The 25,028-nt window shown below is 39.2% G+C and overlaps 1 protein-coding gene across 27 annotated transcripts in view; it reads left to right on the top strand.

Annotated features, from left to right (window-relative positions):
- Positions 1–25,028, top strand: part of SIPA1L1 (signal induced proliferation associated 1 like 1) — a 323,108-nt gene that overhangs the window by 31,346 nt on the left and 266,734 nt on the right. For 14 of the 27 annotated variants that reach the window (XM_071222029.1, XM_071222028.1, XM_071222026.1 and 11 more), the window contains one exon: positions 3,482–3,576. The exons of 8 other annotated variants lie outside the window; for them this stretch is intronic. The gene's annotated coding sequence lies outside the window, so the exon portion shown is untranslated. Of the gene's footprint in view, positions 1–2,555; positions 2,666–3,481; positions 3,577–7,833; positions 7,863–20,555; positions 20,651–25,028 lie in introns of those variants that run through there. 5 more of the 27 variants (XM_071222033.1, XM_071222024.1, XM_071222025.1 and 2 more) reach the window with 3 other exon arrangements.

The following is a 25,028-nucleotide window of genomic DNA, read 5'->3' on the forward strand; positions in this document are numbered from 1 at the left end:
ATTAAAGTCTAGATTACTAAATGATAAAAACACACAGAGTTTTTGAAATGCAGACTTGAACATTAGCTGGTTTTAAACAAATGATCTAGGTTTTCATTTTCTTTTTTTCCATTTATTTATTTTTATTTTCAACATTGTGGCAAAAACAAACCGGCTTCAGAGTATCAGGGAGGGAGGAGGACGGAACCAGGGTCTCTGCAGGATGGAAAAGTGCTTCGGCAGAGTCGTCCCGATGTGAGAGTACATTCTGAACCTCTTTGGAAAAGCTGACACATGAGACAGGGAGGTACATTTCGTGCAGTTATAGTCTCTAACGTTCTAAAGTTTTCATTTAGCGAAGCTGGTGGTAGTTTCCTAGTAAGTTCTAGGGTATCATGTAGTTTATAGAGGCTAACTTTTTTACTTAAAGATACATTTGACTTTCAGAATTCAAGGGGAATAAAGGTGATACTCGGTGTTTTAGGAAGACGTTAAGCCCGAAGTTTGAATGACTTGCCTACAGCTCATGGCAGAGTTGGCACTAATCTTTGTCACAGTTTGTACTCAAGTATTCTTAATAGGAGAGGCGTGCGTAAACCTGCCTTTCAAGATAGTCCAGGGAACAGTTGTGAATTTATGTAGAGACTTAGGTTTTATCTTAAAAACCTTAAAAAGTCATGCAATTATTTCACTCTATGGAAATTACTTATGGCCTCTTTTTATGCTTATAAGCATGTGTGGTTTTTTTGTTGTTGTTCGTTTGTTTGCAAAAAATGTGCTTGTTTGAGGAATTGTCATTTGGAATCTGAGGAAATGAACCGAATGAAAGACCAGGATCACCGAGACACATGGTAGGAGCACGAATTCTTGCACCCCACTCCTGTTGAATCAGGAAGGCTGGGATGGGAGCCCAGGCAATTCTGATGTGCGCTAACATTCGAGCACCGCCACCATCAGTGAATGAATGGGGCTTCCCGAGCCACAGGTTTCTGCTTGCCGCCAGGTGTCCATCCCCAGAGCTCTGTCAACTCCTTCTCTGAAAGCACAGGTCGCTTCCTGACCCTGGGCAGCTACCCAGACAGCGGCAGGAACATGTGTTCAAAGGTGGCGCGTTGCTGTCTGGATGCTGTCAAGTACGTTACCCGACTCGAATGTGTCGTATCCTATTTCTATAAAACCTAACAAAACAAAGAAACAAACAAATAAAAAAAGCCAAAAAGAAAAGTCACCTTAGGATGTTGTCCTAGAAATGTTTAAAAAGAAATCAGAGTTTTAGTAAAGAAAATAACAGCAGGGAAATAAATGAACTTGAGCTGTTTTGATGTTAAATATATTACATTAGAGGGAATTAGTTATAGTACAGTGAACATACCTTTTGTAGAAAATATTTTAAACCTCAGTTTGAGAAGAAAGGATTACTGTCTTTTTCATTTCAACAGTCTGTAAGTGAACTAAGATATTGTGTCTTTGTATCTTTTCACTAGAGGTAGTAATTTGGAAGTGATTGTTTAAAAAAAAAAAAGATGATTTGTCTATATAATTTGTACATACTTTTTCCTGACCATGAAATTAGACCATACTTGTATGGAGAAAGGCAGGATACTCTAATCTTTTATCTAAATTGTTCTTTTGTAGTACATGGTTAAATGAGATTTATCATGCAGCTGAGTAGTGACTTTATTTTAATATGCTCCAAAATATTGATTAGAGAACAGGCTGTCATAGGGAGAACACTAAGCTGGTAGTCAGGAGATTTTGACTCAATATTGCTTGTAAAATGAAGGTTTCGCAATGGTAAATGAGATATTGTGGTCTCTTCCAGCTCTAAAAGCTATGGTCTGTTTGCTCCAGATCCGCTTAATGCCTCCAAACACATAATTTCTAAAACTTAAACATACAAACTGTTGTGTGTATTTCAGCTTTCATTGTCTCCACACAAAGTACTTCCTTTGAGATGAATATTCTGGTCACCAGTGCCCCTTTGGTCTGGTCAGTGGGTTCTCCTGCGAGACCACCAGAGGAATCATGCAGAAACCCGCCGAGCAATCGCTGGTGGCTTATGAAAGGTCCTTCTCTGCCAAGCAGGGTAACTCTGTGAGCCTCTTAGCACTTTTGAGGCAACCTCCTAAGACATGGGGAATTTTCATAGTGGGCCTGGGATCTTTAGGTAATGGGTGGGCAGTTGCTGCCCCTGAGCGTTTGCCACTTGGAGTCCTAGTACTCGTGTTGGAAGTAGCCGTCTGATTTCTTACTGCCTTGTGTTTGCAGATTTTTAGTTGATCGTAGATGTAAATGTAAGGAGGCCTCGGTAGACGTGTATGCAGCAGGTCCTCTCGTACTGTTCCACGATAACTTCACTTTTATTGGTAACAGTTAGCCTAGGAAAAAATTGGTTTCATTATATGCCGTTTCCTTAAAGTCGCAGAACCGATCGATGACATTAAGTGAGGACTGCCTGCACACGATTGTTTTACCATGCTTGTGTCATACACCCCTGGTCTTTTCTCCTGGAAGGCGTTCCGTTGTGTGTGTTTTAAGCTAAGTCCGTATCTCACCAGCTGGTGTGCTCGCTCTAGGTGGAGATGCAGAAACACCCTGCCGAATGACTGGAGTCTTGTCCCAGTCTGGCAGAGTCCCGTGTAGAAGTCAGTGTACGTGTGTGTTGACAGGCACGTCTTGACAAACGGTGAGTGCCCTGTGGGAGGGAAGAAGTCCAGCTCTGGTTAAGACAGCTGGGTTGGAAGCCCCTGCTCCCCAATCACGTTGTTATTGGAGCTTAGTGCCCAAAGGAGATTCACTTGTCATTTTCTAGGAATCATAGCTCTAAAGTCAGAGAATTACTTTGTGATTTTGCTCTCATTATTTTTTACATCTTCTGGATTGGAAGTTTTGAAGAGCTTGGCAGTTTGCTCACATATGGTCTAGATAGAATAAGCCATTAAAGACTTATTGTGTGCCCATCTTGTGTGGCTCAGTGGGTTGGGCATCGTCCTGCAAACCAGAAGGTCACCGGTTCGATTTCTGGTCATGGCATGTCTGGGTTGCGGGCCAGGTCCTCAGCTGAGCGTGCGAGAGGCAACTGATTGATGTTTCTCTTGTGCATTGATGTTTCTCTCCCCCTCTTTCTCCCTCCCTTCCCCTCTCTAACAACAAATAAAATTTAAAAAAGACATTATGAGGCTGAAGAAAAAAAAGACTTATTGTGAGACTTTATTTCTCTTTTATTTTGCTAAGGTATGACAATATTAGAGCAGATGGAAGGCTAGAGTTTGAGCTTCATTTGTGTGAAAACTTCATCAGCCAATTGGCTGACTCTTAATAGTAAGACAGGAAGAACCACCCACGTTTTCCATTTTGGATTTGAGTCACAGAAAACAGGTTTCCTGCAGAAACCATTTGGCTTTAACAAGTGTACGGAAATTTCATCTTTGATCAGATTGATGTTTTTGTCTTCATTGTGCGTGTATTTCAAATTAATTATTCCCCTGTTTTCATTCCATAGGTTCAGTTTCAAATTTGAATCTCCTGTAGTACTGACTGTAACCTAATTTCCAAGATATTTTTATAAGAAGTAGATCAAAAGGATTGTACTTTCAGGTAAGGATCTAATTTTACTTTATCTAAATAATACACAACTACTTTGCAGAAGTCTAGAGTTACCCTTACCCCCTTTCACATGAATAAGAGTGTAGGTGAATTTTTTTAAAAGATGACAAATTGAATTCTTCAGGTAGGTTTTCACCTGGTGGGGATTACCTAAGAGGTGTTAATGGGGTTGGTTACTTAAAACATTTAGAGAATCAATATGTGGTGGCAGTTAATACACACACACATGCCCATTTAAAGTGGCTTGTAAAACTGTATTTAAGTGATTTTTTTTTTTAGGGGAAGGAAATCATCCTTTCTTTTAATATCTGGCATTTCCCTCCCAGGTTGATGAATTGATCTATCATTTGCCTACCTGTCTGTCTGTCTCTCCGTCCGTCCGTCCGTCCATCCATCCATCCATCCATCCATCCACCCACCCACCAACCCTTCCACCCTTCCTCCCATCCATCCATGTCTTTAACTTGGATGGTTTTAGGGTTAATATCTCTACCTTTGTGACATCCCAAAGTACTTATAATAGTTCTGGGCATGAGAGGATTAGAGAAAATGTCTGTACTTGAGATAATTTACAGTTCACAGGGTTAGTACTTAGAAATGAAGTTTTCCCCAGGAGGAGAGGGAACTGTGCAGACCAAAACCAAGTCCCACAGCCTAACTTCAAAAAAGCCTACGCCCCCACCCCTGCAGAAACCAAACCCCCCAAGACAGACCCCCCAAACCCCACACTGATTGCACAGAAAAAACTGTGCTGAGTTGGGATTGCCATGGTGTTTCTGGATACAAATGAAAGCACATTTCAGAGAAGTAACATATTGGCTTTTAAAGCAATTACCTGATTTTCCTCATTGATTTTGAGGTATTGAGTCATGTCTAAATTAGTTTTTATACCTCTTTAGGATGGTGATTTTCTAATTTTAAAGTATGTGAAACTCAGTTTTAAATTATTGGCATTGTTTGAAGAGGGTCAATGGCAGTTAGCTCAGTTGGTTAAAGCATCATCCATCCATATACGCCAAGGTTAGGGGTTCGATTTCCAGTCAGGACACATACAAGAAACTACCAATGAATGCATGAAAAAGTGGAACAACAAATAGATGTTTCTCTCTCTCCCCCTGCTTCCTTTCTCTCTCTAAAAGTCAATTAAAAATTTCAAAATAACTTACTAATAATGCATTGTAAGATGCCATTTGTGGCAGATTTAGTTTCCTAACTATATTATCAGTTAATAGGATTTAGTTTGCAAAACATCAGCACATCAACAAAGAGACAGCTCAGTAGGGAGAAACTGGCTTGGGATTTATAACACAGTACAGATGCTGTGTGGACATAGTTTCTTTCCAGTGCACAGTGGGATCAGCCTTGATCAGAACTTTGTAGCAACTTCCTCACTAATTTTCCTGTACGGTTCTTTGTAAAGTTGGGTCTTGTTACTCTCTGCTTAGGATAGTTCAGGGCTTCTCCATTATCTATAGCAGTGATTCTCAAACTTCTTCGTCTCAGAAACCCTCTATATTGTTAAATTATGGAAGCCACAAGAGCTTTTGTTTAGGGTGATTATATTCTTCACTATCTACTATATTAGAAATTACAGTGGAGAAAAATTTAAAACAAGAGAACATACAAGCTTACATTTCCTTGGTGCAGAGTGATGGCATCAGCACAGTCATGTAGCTTCTGGAGAACACGATATGCTTAAGAGGAAATAAGAGTGAAAAAGGCAAATAGCATGGTATTATTTTTGAAAGTTCATTTTATGGAGGTATGACATGTATAAAGTGAAACTCACCCTTTTTAGTGTACAGGTCTTCTCTGGGTTTTGACAAACGTGTGGTTGTGTAACCACAGTGAAGTTACAGAGCATTTCCAGCACTCCAAAATGTGCTGCTACCCTTAGTTAGCCTCGGCACCCTCTGACCTATTTTCTAGCTCTCAAGTTTTGCTTTTGTCCGAATGTCGTAAGTGGAATAATACAGTCTGTAGCCTTTTGAGTCTGGCTTCTTTCATTTAACATAATGCGTTTGAGATTCATCCATGCTGTTGTGTGTATCACTAACTTGCTCCTTTTTGTGGCTGAGTCTTGTTCCAATGTATGAATATACTACGGTTTTGTCTATTTACCAGCTGGAGGGAATATGGGTTGTTTCTAGTTTTTGGTGGCAATGCATCGTAGTAGTAGTATTAAAATCGTTTTAACTTCACTGACCCCCTGAGGAGGTCTCAAGTACCTCCAGGGCCCTGACACCTCTCTCCGAGAACCTCTGGCTATCCTGAATACTTGCCTGGGAGTGATGTGAATGCCAAGATCTAGCCTGAGGTCTCCTCTGTGCAGGGCTTTCTAAGCCCTGTCCTCACCATCACCCCTCCGCACCTTCAGTCCCCAAGGCTGGGCCACCACGTCTTGGTGCTGCTGCTCTGGTTTTCCTGCTGCTCAGCAGTAATTTGAGGCCATGGTAGCCTCCCAGCTTCTTGAGGGCAATGCCTTTCCTCTCCATCCCAAGCACTTGCCTGGCCAGAGAAGATGCGGTACATGTTTGAATGAATAAATAATAGTTCCTTTACGTTTGTAAGGCATTTGCTGATTATCAGAGGCTTTGCTATGTAACATTTATCCCTCATTTCAACTCTGCGAAGTATGGTACCTAGTACAACTGATTTTTATATCTTATTTTTTATCAGATAAGGATATTAAGTCTTAAAGTTGTGGTCTTAGCCAAGCTGCACCTTAGAATAACCTGGGGAGCTTCTAATAAATGTGTTAATACCTCACCAACTAAGTCTGCACAATGAGCTTTCATGGAAGAGAGAGAAGCGCTAAGGAGGTGTACAGAGCCGTAGATGCCAGCACTTCCAGTTTGTGGGGTACTGCAGCCTGAAGACCGGAACGCTGACTCTAGAGCCAGGAGACCATGTTTCCATTTGGGCCCTGCGTTTATTAATTGTGAATTGATAAATACTTGAGTCTGTTCTTGCTTTTAAAGTGAGGATACTATCTTAAATTCTAGAAGCTTATTGTAGGGATCAAATTAGGTAATGTGCTCAAGGATTTATTTAAAAGATTACAAATCCTTTTATAAACTATATAGTGCTTTCTAAAACTTATTTTTACTTGATTTTAGCCTAAAGTATTTATTGGCTAACTTTCCTTGGGGTTCATAAATTACACAAATACAGTGGTTCCTTGGTACTCGCAGTTAGTTCGTTTTGGGAAACTGAGGAGCGGCGAGCAAGTGATGAGTGAGGAAGCATTTTCTCTTGTGGGGTGGCGTCGTGACTGCCACAAGTCCTGGCCCGTGTGACGAGACCCGAGCAAGCGCCGAGCACTGCAACACTTTTTTACTGTCAAAATGCGATGGCTATTGGGTTTGACGCGGCCTGAAGCCAGTGAGAATTGAGGTGTCACTGTATGGCATAAATACAGTCTTGTTGAAATAGTCAAATAACAATTATGGAGAGTAAAACCAAGAGGTCATTGGTTGCATACTTTCAATTTTTTGTGTATAAATTTAAGTGATAAATATGTACGCACGTAACATAAGTTATCTTTGGTTGTCTAAACATAGTCATGCTTTATGTTTTGTATTTTTTAAACTTGACGTCATGTTTTAGATCCTGCCATATTAGTGTACGTAAATCCCTCTCATTCTGTTGCAGCTGCTTAATTTTTTCACGTATTTTTCATATTGATAGACATTAGCCTGCTTCCAGTTTTTTACTTTTGCAAAAAAATGCTAATGAACATTCTTAGCTCTTTTTTAATTAAAATATTAGTTAATTCTTATTAAAAGACTTATTCTGTTTGCTGGAATTGAGAGATAAAGTAGTAAATGTCTTGTGTATGAAATCTTAGACTTTGTATGCTCAAGTCAGAACAGAATTTAGACTTTTTAAAAAAATTGTGATAAGAACAGAATTTAGACTTTTTAAAAAAATTGTGATAAAATACGCTAGACTTTGGAGAATAAGTAGATACGATTTTTGTAAATTTGGCGTGTTTTGTTTTTGTGGTGTTCTCATTTTACTCTTGGGATAGACTTTTAAAGACTGGTGTGTGTGTTGCTCAAGTTTAGCTCCTTCAGGTGGGACCGCCACCTGCTTTTCCCTTCAGTCATCACCGCAGCCCAGCCATATTGGCCAGTGCTTTTCAGTGCTGGGCACTGTTCTGGGAGCGCCTGACATACACGGTCGCCTTTCTTCCTCACAGTGACCCTGCGCAGTTGGTGGTCTTCCTCAGGCTGAGCACGTGGAAATGAAGAGAAGTGAAGTCACTTGCGAAGGTTAGATTCAGGACTCAGAGGTTCCGCGTCCAGCTATAGTGTCAGGGTTTTGCGGGACATGAGATGGTACTTTGCATCTATGACATCACGGTTACTTTCTAAATTAATTATATTTGTATATTTTGCTTTGTAATACCAGTCGTAATTTAACATATGCAGAAATAGTCCATACTCTGGACTTCCATTTTATAGAAAGTATTTACAATAAGAGCAATATACTAATGTAATATAATACAAGCAAATCTTATTGAATGTAATAATAGGAATGGTGTTTTAGAGTGAAAATGACCACTAAATGGGGAGTTGATTTTGAATTCTGTTAACAGGATAACCTTGATAAAGGAATGCTGTTTCCTCACTGGTGAATAAAATGGACTAAATAGTTCACTCTGTGCTTAATCTGCGGTCAGTCCTAAGTAATATTAGCGTGACTGAGAAATACTTGCTAGAACATCTGGCAGTGGTAATCTGGATGAATTGTGAGATAGAATTCTAGTACTACTTCCCTTTACCTGGAGTATTAAGGAGAACATTTCTGAAGGGTTTGTTTATTCATGAGAAGTGAAGGGTTAAAATGATGTGTCCCTATTGATGGAAATACCAGAAGACAGTGTCAAATTTTTTAAAACACACTGAAATGTGCACTTTCATAATTTTATTATAGGCATAATTGAGTGTTTTAAGGAGCCATGGGTAGCTATTTCTCAATAACAATGGTTATAGATGGAATTTTAGTAAATACAAGAGGGTTTCACACATATTCTTTGGGTACTCCTTTGTCACATTTCACTTGAATGATAAAATGGAGGTTTATTTTATTATTATTAAAAATATTTTATTATTTATTATTTTTTTCTTATCTTTTCTTTAAAGATTTATTTATGTATTTATTTTTAGAGAGAGGGGAAGGGAGGGAGAAAGAGGGAGAGAAACATCAATGTGTGAGGGATACACATTGATTGGTCACCTTTCACATGCTCCCAGTTAGGGACCTGGCCCACAACCCAGGCGTGTGCCCTGACTGGGAATCGAACCTGTGACCTTTTGGTTTGTAGGCCAGCACTCATTCCACTGAGCCACACCAGCCAAGCCTAAAATGGAGGTTTAATGACATGGTCTGTGTGAGTCCATGGGACGGTGCTTTATAATCCTTACTCGATCCCCTTAATGAATGAGACGCCTTTTTAAACGTGAAATACGGTGTCTGCATGGGTGAAGCAGACCTTTGGGGGGGCTCTCCGCCTTACAGACTGAACTCTGTATTTTGTTAAGAAGTGAGAAAGTGTTTGATAGACCACAGTGAAGACATTATCATACTGTCTCATTTCTGGTTTTTAATTCATGAGTATTCTTTAAAGAAATGTTTTTGGCCAACACATATTTGCTAACTGACTGACAGAAGAGAATGAGCACGTTGGCTCACCTTCCTGTGTTGACTTGTTCACTGAGAACTAGTCTGGCACCACAGAGCGGGTTCGCATCCCAGGGAGAATTGCTTCCTGTGGTGGTCCTGACTTGTGATTCATATCGGCCCGCAGTGGATTCAGTCAATAACCTGGTGCCGTCTACTCTAACAGTACATTTAAGAAATGGTCTCAGACGCTCCTCCTATTTCTAGACTCGCTAATGTGCTTGGCTGGATCCAGAAACAACATTGTACTTTATTGCCACCTACTTGGGGCTCCTTTCTGAGATGACACACTCCACCCTTCCGAGGGGTTCATTCCTTTTCCCCAAATTTAGTTTTTGTTATTTTAATTCATGTTCCGTACTTACATTGCCAGCTTTTAGAATTTAAGTACTCATGTACATTCTATCCTGGTGACTAAGGGGCATTATGTAAGGATTTTTCTTCCCCTCTTTTACTATGTGGACATTACGTTCCTTGGCCTAGTATTTGTTTTTGCGTCTGTATTTCAGTGTAATCCTAACAAGTTCATTCAAGCCGTAGTGGAACAAGGTTAAGTGGTATTGTGGTTGTTTGGCAAGGTATGGCCATAAACACTCCTCTTTAAACACAGCATGGCCTGGGGGGTCTGTAATACGCAGTTGCATAATCACAGATTACACCTTACAAACACGGGATGAGTACATGGGCCAAACACATCCACAGTGGGAAATTGCCCCGCAGGGTGGAGTCTACTTTAGAAACCATCTGTGGAGTTCTTTTGAGGGTTTCCTTAGACAATTAGAATTAATATTATGTATTTAATTAGAACGTTTTTGATTGGATGGCTCTATGAATAGGTTGTCAGGGTTTCCAGAGTCTCCTTCCTACCTAACATGTAAAGGAATAGGTTAAAGTGTTCCCAGTGTTCGGAATATGTGTTGTACAGATTAAACATTTTTTTATCATATTTTCTCCTCTTGCTTTCCTCTCTTCTGGTATTTTTGTGATTTGAAAGCTGTTTTGCAAGAGATCCCCTCAGAAGTAATTCACTCTCCAGAGACTGGATGGAGTGGGTTTAGGGGATCCACGTTACTGCGGGCGAAACGCGGTGAGATGCCTGTGACACTGGGCAGAAAGGCCTTCTGGCTGTGTTATTTATTTATTGAGCCTGATGTGAATATTTTTGAAAAAAATGTACTTCCTTAATTTTTCCTTAATATTTGCAATATTCGAGATGGGACTCAGTGTTTCCATAGTCTTGACTTTTACTAAGTGTTTTTTTTTTAACCACTTGTTCTTTAATTTGCAAGTAGGAGTTTTAATTTTTTTTGTAACTGTTAAGATATGTTTCTTGTGTATTTTATTCATACTGATTTTGTCTATAATCTTGTTTTTAGAGCAACCAAATTCAGTTGGAAATATTTCCTTGACAGAGGCCCCAAAGTTGGACGCTATAGATTTTTTGGAAGTATTTATTTATTATTTTAAATTTAATTAGTATTTTTAGCAAAGTAATAACATGTCTGGTTTAAATAGTAAAATAGTATTACATCTTGAAAAGAAAAAAATCCTGTGCTCCATTCTTCTTACCTCTCTTCAGAAGCAGCTGTTTTTAATGTTATTTTTATTTTTTAAAGCTGTTTCTTCTGGCATTTACTGCCATTTATCTAAGTAGTTTATTTTTACTTCTACAGTTTGAGTTTTTCAATTCTAAGCATTATTTCTGACTTCTTCCTACTGATGAGGAGGAGGATGTAGCAGCTCCCTGACCTTTCTTTTCTAGTCTGGCCTCCACAGAGTGGCCATTTGGGGATGTGTCTTTGCCAACATTCTGGGGATTCTCTTGGTGTTACTTTCCTTTGTGGGTCTTCTATTTTCTGGATTCTGTGTTATCTTTCTTTGTTTGTTCCCTCACTTTGGTGGGAGACACATGGATATATACATTTGTGTGTGTGTGTGTGTGTGTGTGTGTATACCAATATCCGTATATCCATGTACGGGATTTAAAATTACAGTTTATTTTTTAATTGTTGGCTGCGAGTATGTAAGAACACGCTTAATTTTTTAATATCAAAACTGTATTTTGTGATCTTTATAAATACATTTATTAGTTCTAGTAGTAGTTTTGTGGATTCCATGGAATTTTCTACATAAATGTCTTATGATTTACAAATAAGTTTTAATTCTTTCTTTCTGATCTTTATGCCTCATTTCTTTTTCTTACCTTACTGCAATGGCTGGAACCTGCAGTGTAGTCAGTGTTTCTAGCATTGACTAGAAAGTGGTAAATGTGAGCATTCTTGCCTTATTTTTTCTTGTCGGGGAAAACAATTCAGTCATTCAGCTTTAATTGTGATGTTAGTTTTGCAAAGATTGACCTTTTTAAGGAAGTGGGATGTGACTACCCACCGAGACCTGCCCAGTTAGGAAATTATGATGAAACCATCCTTTGTGGTTACTTCCAGTCACTGAGCTTCCCAGTCCTGCCCCGTTGCCCTCTGAACTTGTCAGGTTTGTGATGTAGCCCCTTTTTTGTTCACACTGTTTTCTTATGCTAGGCATTTAAAGTTTAAATTTCCTGTTAAGAACTGTTTTAGCTGCAATCCGCAAATTTTGCTCTTTTATTTTTGTTACCATTTGGTTCAAAATACTTCCTATTTTTTAAGAAATTTATCTTTGATCCATGAACTCTTCAGAGGTATATTGTTCAATTTCTTTATATTTGGATTTTTTTCCAAATTGTTGTTACTGTTATTATTGTTATTGTTACTGATTTCTAATTTAATTACCTTGTGGTCAGAGAATGTACTTTGTGTGATTCTGATCCTTTTAAATTTATAGCATCCCACATGGTCTATCTTAGTAATGTCCCATGTACATTTGAATGTGTATTCTTCAGTTGTTAGATTTTCTATGAATGTCAGCAAGGTCAAGGTAGATGATAGTGCTGTTCAGATCTCCTTTGTCTTTCCTGATTTCTTTTTTGTCTAGTTATTCTATCAGTTACTACGATGGACCATACAAATCTCCTACTATAATTGTGTCATTGGCCTTTTCTTTCTTTAATTCTGTTTTGCTTCATGTATCTTAAAGTGTATGTACATTCATCATTGTTAAGTCTTCTGATAAATTGTCCCTTTTATAATTATAATGTTCTTTTTTCTCTCTGGTAGTACCCTCTGCCTTAAGATTAAAAGGGGATTGGGTGTTGTTTATGCGTGGTGGGCTGGTGTTTGTGGTGTTCTACTCTGAGTCATTAGCTTGGGCCCTGCCATTCATTGGGAGTCTGCTGATACCCGTTTCTATTGATCTTTCTCTCAGGCGGTCAATATCTCTGGAAAAAAGTCTTCTAGTCTATACATCTGAAGGGGGCCCCATATTTTCAGTACAGAGAGTCAGTCCTGCTCTCAGTCAGGCCTGGCCAGATCCCCTCCTTAGTGGCCCACAGAATAAACCTCAGTCTGGTGCTCCTAAGTTGCTCAGTTGTTGGGTTAGGAAATTAACTGGTCCTTGACGCAGAACCAAAACCCAATTCCTTTTGTTTTTAACTTTACCATTTTCATAGTAGCACAGTTTTATAGCCTTTCTGGAATTCTGCATCATGAATAGACGTTTTCTTTTAGCTCAATTATCTTCCTGGTGACCTCTTCACCTACACCCCAGCTATTAGGTTTTGCTAAATCAGTTCCTAGTACTGCATTGTTATTCCATCTTTCAGAATTTTGTAGAAATCTTTTTTTTTTTTTGTAGACATCTCTTATATGCTATTGTTTCTTCTCCCATTTTTTTTTTAATTTGGTATTTTTGGAGGGAAAGAAGGTAAGCATATATTCAGTCATCTACTTTTATCCTATAGGGACTTTTTAGTTTATTTACATGAAGCCTTTTAATTAACATACATTACTGTTAACCCAATCTGTAGGAAATAAAATACTAATTCAGTGTTATCTTTTGTTATATGTGGAAAAAAGAAAATATGTGTGTGGGGGGGAGGTCCATTGTATTTTAGTGATTTGAAAACTAATGTATTTCTTGCTGTGGATTTCATTTATATTAGAAAGTGATAGTGGTATTTACTTTATGCTTTGTTTGGTAAACATTGAGCAGTAATGTACACATTTTCCATTTTATGGTTTTCATAGTATTGTCATTTTTTGTTGATGTTGCAGGGGGCTAATAATTGTATACAGTGTTATAAATGATTAGTTATATATGTATTTTGAGAATATATTAATTATTACTGTATTCTTTCAAATGCCTTCTTTTTGAAAGTAAGCACATTAGGCCTATTATGTAAAACAGATTTCCTTGACCTGAGTTACTGTTTTAATCTGGGTAAGTCACTTAAATACATTGCCAGTTTTTTTAACCTATAAATGGGAAATGTAAAGTTTACAGGATGTTAAGGTTATCTTACTTGTAATAGACAGGAAAGTATTTTAAGAATTATAAAGTAGGACATCTGTGTAAGGTAGTGTGTTGAGTAATTAATGTGTTCTTGGGCATTCAGGCATTAAACTGCTTGTGTTTATGCTCTTTGATAATTGAGTGCTTCTTGCAAATAACTTTTAGTTCAGTATTCTTGATGGTGTAAAACTTTTTCTGTGCTTTGTTAAATGTTGCTTATTTCATTATGCCTATGTAGCCCAGGTTCAGCCCTGTGTGAAGGTTGAATAGGGCAACTGCCCAAATGCTGTGTATTTAAAGGATGCTCAAGAACTCAGAGATCTCTAAATTGCTCCATGTTCAACCTGGGAATTTTGGGATGCTTTCCAAAGATTCCTGTTAAGTTGCCAGCCAGTATTATCACTAGAGAAGTTATACCTTGAGATGTCATCTGCTTATGGTCTGCCCAATTTAGTTTATCTGGAGAACAGGATCTTAAAGAACAGGATATAGGTCTGTTTTTTTGGAAGGGAGGGTAGAGCACAGCTAAAACCTAGAGCAGTGTCAGGGCGGTAGGCCTTGATAGAGAGCCGTAGATAGCCGCTCGCCATGGGAAACAAGGAGATAATCTCAAGTAGAAGGGATAATATGGCTATTCTGTAGTACTTTTAGGTCCAGCCCTATCTGATCTCTTAAGCATGATACTTCTATGCTTATGGTCATATTTAAGCATAAAACCCACAGCACTTGAATCCCGAAGGTCTAATAAGTACCAGCAACTCAGCAACACTTTTTAAAAAAGATTTTATTTATTTTTAGAGAGAGAGGAAGGGAGGGAGAAAGAGGGAGAGAAACATCAATGTGTGGTTGCCTCTCACATGGCCTCCACTGGGGACCTGGCCTGCAACCCAGGTATGTGCCCTGACTGGGAATCAAACCGGCGACCCTTTGATTTTCACTCAATCCACTGAGCTCTACAAGCCAGGGCTTAGCAACACTTAATATGCGCCTCATGTAAGCCTCGTAAAGCTTGTTTTAGATGTGAGGGAAAATGGATGTTTTCCTACTCTCAATTGGGAGAACTGGGGAAAAAAGGATATTAATAAATGGCTATTTCTACCATCACATAATTAGCATTTAGACAAAGTGTAAAGTATTAATTGATGTGCCACTTATTTAATGTTTGCAATCTTCTCCTCCACTGCCTCTTCTGTTCTTGTTTAATTTATTTGCAAGCAGTTAGGTTATAGAGAAAATGATAAATTTATAGTGATTTTGTCAATTTTGAGATATCATTAATAATACATTAGAAATATTATTTAAAAAAATAGAAAATAAACTCATCTAGCTATGACCTTTTTATATTTGTTGACATAAGGTATAACTAGCTTCAGTGCTTGAAAAATCATGGGCATATTGGTTTGAGAAGCCAATTCGAGTACATTGCATTTGCTTTTGATTATTTGGTCCTAGAAATATTCAAAATCCTTATTAAAAGGTAGCATTATTATTGAATTGCACAGACTTACTTTGTGGGCAACTACAGTGTGATGCTACTTTCATAGATTTCTGATCCACTTTGTGTGTGCTGGGCAGGTTGCTCATTCTTGGTACCCTCGTCTCTGTGAATGTATTTCTGGGATGGTAACCTCACCTCTTTTCTTTGTCCAATTCCTTCTTTCTGAATCCATGATATTCATTGTGATACTATGGAAAATAATTGCACACATATTTTTACTCCTTCACTCATCCCCCCGCCCCCTCTCTGGCAACCAGCAGGCTGTTCTCTGTATCTGTGAGCTTGTTAGCATATATGTGTATTTTAAGGATAGGGCAGTACCATTTGAATTGTTTATTTCATTTTCTCTTTTTTTGTTGTTTTGTTAATCTTAATTTTTAAGGCTCTTTTTTTTTTTTTTTTTTTTTAGAAAAGTCACCAATACTGCATAGTAAATGAAGACTGTTTTTGAATTGCTTGCATGTGTTTGAATGTCAAAATGTTTTTATTGTAAGAGGAAGCCAATCCTAGTTAACACTTTTCTCTGCTAATTAAAGTTTAGGCTTTTAATCAAGTTATACTTAGCAATAAATACGTTACTGAGTTAGGTCAGTGATGATGCTGGCCTTGTAGTGTACTTTCACTAGGGACAGGGCCACCAAAGGGCAGAGTTCTGTGTGGTTTGGTATTGACACTATTGTTGTGTAAGCCAAGTGTTCTGGGTGGTGCCAGGCTAGCCTTCCTTCACATGGGCAAAATCCAGACACAATAGGCTTGAGAATCTGGATGAGCAATGAGAATGGCATTGCTATGGAAACTTTGTCGCACTTTTTGCAAATATGTAACAGAAAAGTAACAATAGCCTAAACAAATTTACATTAGAACAGTGTTCAGAGAATTGAGGAAGATTTATTTACCCAAAGGTGTGACTCAGGTTTGTCAGTTACTTAAGAACACCATCTTATTATTAACTTTTCTTTAGAATTCAGTAACAAAGGAAGTATTGAAAACTGCACTGAGCTTCTCTCTGGCTAAGAGTGTTTATTAGGAAGAATCATTTGGTAGATGTTACAGCAATGTAAATGCTTTAGTCTGTTTGTTGATTAAGATGAAGTCCTTGCTCTTAAAGGTTGTTTGTAGCCTGGTAGGGAAATCAGACATGGATATAATGGTAGTGGAGTGATGAGTGCCCATAGAGAGAGGCCAGGAGTTCAGAGGAGGGAGAAAGGCACTCAATTCTGTAGTGAGTGAGGGGAGCAGGTTCAGGAAAGCTTCCTGTAGGAAGCGGTATTTGAGAAGTGGCTTGCCTGTTGGGGTCTGAGCATGTGAAGAGCTCTTCAGACTGGGGCATGGACAGATGCTGGAAATAGGGACTTCACATTGCTACAGTGTCTAGTATGGGAAGTAAATGATGATGATGATGGCAGCATTTACTGAACGCCTAACTTGTTCTAATTATTGTTTGTTTTAATTCACTTCCTTGTAACAATAACACAGTAACCCTCTGGGGTAGAGCATCCGCATTTTACAGACAAAGACATTGACATTGAAGTAGGTTAAGAAACTTAAAAGGGTTAGGGAACAGCTTCGGAGTAGTAGAACTTGACCCCATACTGGTTCAGAGAGCCCGCCCTGACTTGCTGTGTTATCCTGTGGGGAACGTAGCAAAGGTAGGTTGGAGTCTGCTTATGTAGAACCTCAAATGCCCACATGAATAATTTAATATGTTGGAAGATAACTACTTTTTTAATGGTTCTGTGTGACAGTTTTTAACACATTCTCTCATTTCTTTCAATTTGCCATGTTTTGCTGCCTTTGGAATGCCTTTCCCACTTTACCTGGTTAATCTCTACACAGTCTTCAATTCTTTGCTCATATGCTCATGTGTTACCTTTTCTGCGAGGCTTTTCTCAATTTGCCATGGAAGAAGGGATTCGGACTGTGGATTCTTTTTGTATCCCTGGTGATAAGTTCATCTTTGTGGTTGAATGAAGCTCAGATAAATCTCAACTGATTGAAAGGGAGGGTGATGAATTTTAGACATCTTACTTTTTTTTTTTTTATTGCTTTCTGAGTTACATGTGCTTGAAATACCTAGAGAGGAGGAAAAGTAGTATCTGGTATAACACCTTGATTGAGTGGGTTTTGGTGGGCATGATGGAGCGATTATTCTGGATTTCGGGTTACTGGGGATGGTTTCAGTTAGGCTGGGCTTGGGGCTGGATGTTAAGGGAGGTGTGACATTTACATTGGCAGAGGGGACAGGGCATGTCCAGCAGAGAGAGCAGCATGAGCAGAAGACAGAGATGGGGTCCCATGTGGAATAATACTGTCTGCCTTGAAATGGAGCCTCTTGGCTTCCGGCTACACCCAGTGGAGCATGTTACAGTGTAGGGGATCTCTTGGAAGCCCTGATTTTCTTTTAGAGTCTGCCAGAGGGATGTCTGGGCCAGCAAAATGTTTGTCTTATTGTGGTTTGAATTTAAGGTAAGTTCCTAACACATGCCTTTTTGGTAGAAAAAGTGTTATTGAAAAATATAGGCCCATTTGGTCTACATTAAACTTACCCTCCAGAAATTCCTTAAAATCGTAAAACAAGTTACCTCCCATTTAACTGGCACGTAGTCAGCCTGACTCGAGTTTCCTTCGACTCTCTTCTTTAGACTGGGAGAGACTCGGATTGCCATAATGGACTTGTGGGCTTGAGTTGGCCTCTTGCTCTTCTTGCTTTCCCGTGATGTGGGAAACTGAAGGTAGTGAGGAGAGGCAGGGTTCATTGGACCGGCGCGGAGGAGGAGCAATGAAGAGCTCTCCCAATAAAGGAGGGTGTTGGAATCCAGACAGAGGGTGTCTTTGTTAGGAAACATCTCCCAACAATTGGAAACCTTTTGAAGTGCTTTTGAAGCATAAGCCAAAGTACTAAAAATGATGCCTTGAAACTACCTGTTCCCCATATTAAAAAGCTGTACAAAGTTTGGGTTAAACGTGGTCATGTTGTTAGAAGCACCCAACAGGGAAGGAGCAGACTTTCCCAAGATGGTCAAGGTTATAGCTCACCATTTGAGTGACTGATTATTCTGCGGATTAGGGTTCTACCTCTGGTAGAATGAAGGACTGCTGGGAAGGCGTGTCCAGCTCCTGTGTGTCCGGCCTCATCCCAGAGTCCTCTCTAGACGTAGTTGCTGTTTTTCAGTTTTCCTTTTCTGCTGAAGATTTTAGGGCCATAGGTGTTTATATGTAAGGTCTGTGAGGGTGTGGGCTTGTTCTTGTTCCCTAATATATCCTAAGGTCTAGAGTAGCAGCACCAAACAAATATAATGTGAGCTTCCATATATTTAAAACTTCTACTTGCCATGTTAAAAGAAAGTAAAAAGAAAGAGACAGATAACTTTAATAGTAGATTTAACCCACATATTCAAAATATTAATCATCTCCACATGTACTAAACGTTTAAAAAATTGAGTCATTTTTACCTTCTCTTGTTCATACCGACTCTTCAAAATCTAGTGTGTATTTTATACTTACATCTCAGTTTGGACTTACTAGCATTTTTTGGGGGGGGGTAGTTTTATTCTTACAGAAGGATGGGAAGAGTAGAATTGTAGAAAATTGGGAGATAGGAAGTCTCTGCCAAGTGTTGCATATTACTAAACAACTTTATATTCTGTACAGAGATGATTTTTTAAAAGATGTTATTTATATACTTTCAGAGAGAGGGGAAGGGAGGGAGGGAGGCAGAGAAACATCAATGTATGAGAGATACATTGATCACTTGCCTCCTGCATGCCCCCAACTGGGGACCTTGGCCCGCAACCCAGGCATGTGCCCTGACTGGGAATCGAACCAGCTACCTTTAGGTTTGCAGGCCAGCGTTTAGTCCATTGAGCCACACCAACCAGGGCTGGACTACTAGCATTTTGAATGCTTAATAGCCACATGTGACTCCGGCCTACTGTATTTGACAGTGCAGATCTGGAACTATCTCTGATGTATAGAAGAGGGACAGTAAATACCCGTTAAATAAGAAAGAAGAAAGATAGGGAGAGAGGTAGGGAGGAAGGGAAGAAGGAAATGGCAAAAGTTCAAAGATAAGAAAACAGAGAAACAACATTTTACTTGTTTTTAGTTAGAAACTGTCCTGGCAGTTTCTAACCAGAACAGCAGCTGAATGATGCTTATTAAAATTTTAGTTTAAAATCATTTGCAAATATGTTATCTTACTGATACATACCTTTTGACAACATTGTTCAGATAGGTCAAGTTTTCCTGTCTTTAATTTACAGGCTTAGCCTGGTTAGATGAATTGTGTGGTTTAACCAGGATTGAAACTCTTTTGAGTCCTAGCTCAGTACTTTCTCTTCCTACTACATACCTTCTCATTGGTTTGTGTTAGGTATGCCCTATGAACACTAGTCGGTACTTCAACATGGGTGGGTATGAAACGGTAGGCTGACTTAATACAGTTAATGCAGAACTCTTTAAACCCAGTTATTAAAGGCCACATCTTACCCCTGGCCAAGTGGCGTAGTTGGTGGGAGCATTGTCCTGTACACCAAAAGGTTGCAGATTTGATCCCCAGTTGGGGCAAGTATGGGAGGCAACCAATTGATGTTTCCCTCTCACAATCGATGTTTCTTTCTCTTTCCCTTCCTCTGTCTCTAAAATCAGTAAAAACATATCCTTGGTGAAATTAAAAAAAAAAATAAATGCCACATCTTAATAATCAGAGACATGTCTCGGAAAGTTGTGTGTATGGCTTCCTCTAGGTGTTAGGATCTTCTGAATTATAAAAGGCACTCAAAAATTTGGTGAGTAAAAAGAGTACTTAGAACAAGACTTGTGCATGTGTTTGAAACCGTTGCTCGGTGTAACTATTTTACCTCTGCAGACATTGTTCTCCGGTAGGAATGTGTCATAAGTGTCCGTTCTAGTACATGGAAGAAATGTCTTATCTCTTACACAGTGAGAAAGTGACTTCACCAGCGTAATAACCCTCTAGTGCTTAAGTTACTGGATTTTGTGGCTTCTTTCTTGAGCCATTAAAATGGTTGGTTTTATTGGGTTTAACATTTAAACAAAATTGTAAAGCAGATACTTCTGGTATGATTCAGTTTGCTATGTCTAAAACGTTGAAGAGCAATTAATTTCTAGAGCATCAGTATGATTTTGTAGAAATAGCACATTTCAACATCCTTTTGGAAAGAGGCCAATACCGATCACTTTTGTACCCAAATCCTGCTCTGCAGAGCAGTGTGTTAATGAGATCTGTGCACAGTACATATGTTATACAAGGTGTTCAAATATTTGACTTTGTGAGAAACAACTTCAGTTTGCAGAAATGCCATTAATTGAGGAAGAGATAGACCAACAATATAATTAAAAAAAAATCCCCTCCTGAGGATATGTTTCTTGATTTTAGGGAGAGAGGAAAGGAGAAAGGGACACACACATTGATGTGGGAGAACATTGATCGGCTGCCTCCTGTACACGTCCCAACTGGGGATCGAAACCTAGGTATGTGCCCTGACTAGGGATCGAACCCACAGCCTTTTGGTGTACAGGACAGGGCTCCAACCAACTGAGTCACCCAGCCAGGACCAATATAATTTTAAGCTTTTTCCAAAGTCAGAAGATACTGCAAAATATTTTGTTCACTGTTAGTCAATTTAAGATAAGGTACCATGAATTTGAAAAAAATAAAGCAAATGTTATTCAATAAAAGATTGTATATGCAGGTCTTTGTCACAGCAAAATCCACTGCTTAGATTTCAGCTGACCCAAGCTGTAAGCAAAGAAGTTAATTCTCATTTATCTTCCATATTTGGGAGATCAATCACAAGGAATTTTCTACAAAACCATAAATATCATTTTCTACCATGTACACTAAGGATCTGAGTGGATAGCTCCTACACATACTTCTCTTTCTCTTTCCATAGCCTGGAGGGATGCTATAAATTCACGTAAATGAATTTTTTAAGTGACTGAAGCTCACTCTTTCTCTGCCAAATCCCAGACTCCAGAGGCACTTTGGTGGCCTGCAGAGTCATACCTGCTCTTCTTTCCTGCTAGGATAACCTAGAGTCTGAACGGATAGGGAAGCCTGGAGATCCTCCCTGCAGAAGGTGGTGGAATCTTGAAATACACTTGAGTACATGAATGACAGATGACTGAAGGTCTGGGATAGCAGTTCCCAGCTCTGGCTGAACATCAGAATCACCTGAGGAGCCTTAGGACCTTAAAGCTGCCAGACTCCTCTGTTTTACATCAAAGTCTCCCTAGTGCATCTGACAGCGCAGCCAAGATATTAAGTTCTCATTGAAGAGCTGTCTTGCATCTCTAACCACGGTGTGTCATGTAATTTTTACCACTATACTTCTTTATTGGTAGTGATTCTGATGAATCTCAGAGACAAGGAGACTTGGTAAAGGGTGAGACAGAGCTGGCTCCTCTGCAAGAAGCCCTGAGGCGGACAGACTCCCTGGAGTTGGGAAGGTGGTGGTAGCGGGAAGGGAGAGGGAGCAGGAGGCCAGATCTTAGAGCCTGTAAGGGCTTTTCTGTTTTTTCTTTTTTCTGTGTGTGTGTAGGGGGGATGCTGTTTTGTGTCCTGTTTATTAGTTTAATATGAACAATTTCCCATGTAAATATGTTTTTCAAGAGCATGGTTTTTTTATTGGTTGTTTTGTTGCCCATGTATTTTCTTTACTTTAACTATCTGTTGAAACACTGTGTAGGGATTGGCTTGGATGCCTCCCCTGCACAGCGGACGTTGAAGGAACCTCTGCTGGGTTCCCACAGAATGTTGACTTTATTGTTCTTATCACACTTACCATGCCTTGCGTCATGTAATTTTTTTGCATACATATCTCATTCTTCGCCTGGCATTTATTGAACCCTTCCTTTGAAGAGGTACTATCAGTGATAAGACCTCACAATACAATGGCAATGAAAAGGAAATAAAAAACAAAAACAGTTTTGTACCTGCATTCAGCATACTTAGTCTGTAGCCTGGAGAGAAGCAGGCGTTATTCAGATAATCACACAAATAAATGTTAACTTACAACTGTGTTACATGATTTGAAGGAGAGGCAAATGGTGCATATGGGAACAGTGCCCATGAATAAGAACAAGGTGTTTTATTGGACCGCAGCTAACTGATCCAGGTCTTGTGCTTCTGCAAAGGTCAGCGCAACCAAGAAATGCCTTGTGCGCTCTAGGAACCTAATGTGCTGGAAGTACTCTGCTGTGGTTGAGGACGTTGGGGTTCTTTGTGCCCAGCGCTGACCAACTGGAGTACTGTCAAAGGAGGGGTCCACACAGAAGAAGACGTTAGAAAGGGTTTCAAATGGTGTCTGGTTAGAACAACTGTAGCAAGTGATTCTGAGGAAAAGACACAGGGAGGACGTTTTAGCTGTTGCCCAATACGCAGTCATTGATCAGGGTATATAGAAGGGATTCTGATGGTCAGTGGGTCGGTGGGCAGTTAAGAATACTCTGCCAGTACCCTCTGCTTTCTAAGATTTCACAATGTTTAGATGATCTGGAGCCATTCAGTATCCAGTGGGTACCAGGAAGACTCTGAGGATTGTTTTCAGCCTGTGTCAATTTGAGTGTGGAGGAAGAGTGTCCACTCTGCTCCCTGCCCAGGGACCCCTCCAGCTCAACCTTCTAGGCAAGAGGAAGCCACAGAGGCTTGGGGATCTCAGGCAGAGCTGTGACTCCCAATAACCAGTGTCTCCCAAGGACAGGCTCCTACAGGTAAATGAGTCAGGGATTCCCCATAACCCATAGGATGGAGTTTGAATGCCTTCCAGGTTGTCAGGCTGCCCTCCTTCCTCGCCAACTCCTCTCTCCTCACAGAGCCTTGTTTGCTCCACTGATGTCGAGACTCCTTGCATAATGTGGTGTTCTTGTCCTTCGGTGCCCTTGCTGTTTTTCCTAAACACTCCTTTCTGTTATTGAATAAATTATTACTATTTTTTTAGGAGCAGGTTATATGTTAGCATCTGTAGTTTTCTGGCTCTGTAGCATTAGTTACTTTATAGTGTTTTATTAGTTACTTTATACTTCCATTATAGTATTACTGAATTTTTAAATTTAATTGTTTAGCTTGCTTCTCTAGACTGCAAAGTCCTTGAAGACATGGACTAAGTATTCTATTTGACTTTTCAGAATCTAAAAGGCACTCAGTAAATGGCACATCCTGGGCATTCAGAATGAGTGATAGAATTCTCATTTGCTTTATCATATTGATAACTTATTGTGACTTTGTCTTTGGAACTTATCATACAGGAGATAAATAGTTGAACTTAATAAATACTTGATTAAAATCTTGAGAAGTACAGAAGCACAGTTTTCTTAAATTCTTTATTAAAGATGCCAATATAGTGAGGCATCCCTAGTTTCTGCTAAAAATATTTTGGGTTTTGGGGTATTTTGGGTATTTTGACTATCTTCTTTTAAAACTCACTCAGAGTTATCAAATTGTTGTATTCACATTTTCATGACTAACTACATCTTAATCAGGATTAAGAAAGGGTAAGAAAAAATTGAGAATTACTGTTTTTTAGGTAATTTTGGTAAAGAGGTGATAGGTGTTTATAGAAAAATACAAGTATTTGGGATTGAAGGAAATCTGTAGTAAGAAATGTTTCAAATAAAATTGAATGGGTGCTATGTACAACTAAAGAACAGATTGTGTTTGGATATGGTGCAGAGCTCAGAGTTCGCAAAAGCTGATTTCTGAGATGTTCCTGGGCCACACTCATGCCGGTTGGACTTGCTTTAAAAAAGGTGCCATAATTCATCCACACCAGTGGTCTGGTAACCCAGGGCTGATCAGGCCTTGGAACATCTTATGTGCTTAAACAGACGTTTCTAAACATTGATGTCTACTAGAAAACCAGTTGTTACCATGCAGTGACAGATATATTTGCAAGCAGACGAGCGTTTTATAGTGTAGCAGGCGAGTCCTGTTCCCAGCTGATAGATTACTAGAGCAGCGTTGTCTTCAGAAAGCTGCGAACTTGTGGTGTCGAGGTTGGCAAGGGCAGATGAAGGTGTTGAAGCTGATCAGATACTCCTATAGGTGGAGCTTAAGACTTGCCACCCAAGTTTGGTTCTTTGTTCCCAGCCAACATACTGTCCTAGATTTCTTCAGGGAGTTGTTCTACTAGGAGCTAATCCATTTTCTCATAGCTTCTGGTTGATTCTAATCAAAATAGGGTATACCTTCCGTAGTATCCTAAACAACTTCACTTCCTCTGTTCACCAAATTGCACGGTATTCGTTTTCAAACATTGATTTATTAAATGGAATCTCTGTGAGGTACTGTTATTTTGTAGGTAGAGATTTTGTAAGTTGGTTTAAGTTCTCAGAATATTACTGATCTCTTGTTCTGTTGATCTGCTCTCTGGACTTGATGATTGATACTTAGATTTTTATTTATAAGAAAGAACTTTGTACTTGAGAAGCCTTCTCTGGTGTGACTGTTTCCCTCTGTCCAAATTTGTTTTATTCTCCATCTTTCCAGCTATATCCATCCTTTGTGAAAGGTTCACTTAAGATCAGCAGTGAGTAAAGTTACCTTCATCCAGAAGCAAACTGTTTAACTGCATGTTTGAATTGAGTGATTTGGGTCCATGTTTTAGCTGAGTGATGCGAACTCATATTGATCTTCCTGGAACTTACAGCTGAGCAGGGTGCTCAAAGCACCTTCTAAAGTTAAGGTAAATTCCTCAATTACTCAGTAAGAGGAAAGGTATGGCTATTAACTTTACCTGATAGTTAAGCAGTAACTAGAAAGAAAGGTAAAATAATTTGTGTGATTCATTTTGCTACTGACTTATAAGAGGAAACTTTATTAGGACTTGTCAAAAATTATTTTCACCTTTTT

This window comes from Desmodus rotundus, chromosome 7 (assembly GCF_022682495.2).
Source record: "Desmodus rotundus isolate HL8 chromosome 7, HLdesRot8A.1, whole genome shotgun sequence".
Lineage (NCBI taxonomy): Eukaryota > Metazoa > Chordata > Mammalia > Chiroptera > Phyllostomidae > Desmodus > Desmodus rotundus.